Here is a 1,427-nt window from a genome sequence, read left to right as displayed (position 1 = left end):
TGGGTGTGCTTAGTCTGGAGGAGACTGAGAGGAGATAGGACAGCCATCTTCAAATATCTTAAGGGCTGTCACATGGAGGATGGAACAAGCTTGGTTTTTTCTGGTCCAGAGGGGAAGACCCAAACCGATGGCTGTGAGTTACAAGAAAGGAGATTCCAACTAAACATCAGGAAGGACTTTCCGACAGTGGAACGGACTCCCATGAGAGATGGTGCAAGTCAAATATGTAAAGAAGAGTAAGCGGTTAGTCGTCAATCGGAAGTATTTTAATTTCAATTGCTGTTTTAATTATCTTTTCTCTCTTTTTCTTTTCCTTCTTTTTATCTTTTCTCTTTTTCTATCCCCTTTTTCCTCCCCCCCCTTTTCTTGTTATTTAAGTTTCTAATTTTCTTTATGTTCGGTTGTTAGTTGAGTTATTTGAGTTATATTTGAGTTGTGTTATGTTAAGTTATGTTACGTATTAGATTACGTTATGTTTCTTTTGTGATATTCTTTTTATATTTTCAGATTATTTTATGTTATATTTCCTTTCTTTGAGCGTGATGTTATGGTATGTAATGTTTTAATAATTGAAATAAAGAACTTATTATTATTATTATTATTATTATTATTATTATTATTATTATTATTTTAAAGAGAGATGGTGGACTCTCCTTCCTTGGAGGTTTCTAAGCAGACGTTGGATGGTCATCTGTCATGGTTGATCTACTTGAGATTCCTGCATTGCAGGGGGCTGACCTGGTTGACCCTTGAGGTCCCTCCCAATTCTACAATTCTATGTTATTGGTTGCTGGGGGTGGCAAGTGGGGGAAAGTTTCTTTTAAAAAGAGAGAGAGAAAAAGAATCACAGCTGTTGGTTTACTGCCAGCAGAAACAGTACCATGCAGTTGCCAAATTTTTCAGAGGAAAACCAATACATGACCAATTGAAAAAGCAAGTGATTTAAACAGTGGAAAGAACGAGGTGAAACTTCTACCTTTGCTAGGAATTTAAAATGATGCCCTGTAATCTGCAGACGACATTCTACAGAAGTGTGATGACCAACTTTATTCCGAAGAGTCAGAAGCAATATTTTTACACTTAACTATATTATGTTTGGCCTAATATTTTCTTCCTTTCAGCCTTCTTTAAAATTATCAGAGTCTTATGGCAGGAATCCCTTCTGCTCATATGCTGACCAGATATATACTATCCAAATGGATACACAGAACACCCAACAGTACAAGATAGCTTTCGACATGGTTTAAAGTGGAGGGGAAAGTTTCTCTTGAGCTCTGGGTCCTGCTTTGGGGCTTCCCTCTGGGGAACTGGCTTGCAACCAATTCTACAACTAGAGACATCCGACCTCCTCCCCTGGTGCAGACACCCCAAAGTGATCAAGCCGGACACACACACACACACACACACACACAGAGAGAGAGGGGGGG

The sequence above is a fragment of the Zootoca vivipara genome, chromosome 9 (genome assembly GCF_965207765.1).
Source record: "Zootoca vivipara chromosome 9, rZooViv2.hap1.1, whole genome shotgun sequence".
NCBI lineage: Eukaryota > Metazoa > Chordata > Lepidosauria > Squamata > Lacertidae > Zootoca > Zootoca vivipara.
This window is presented reverse-complemented; position numbering follows the sequence as displayed.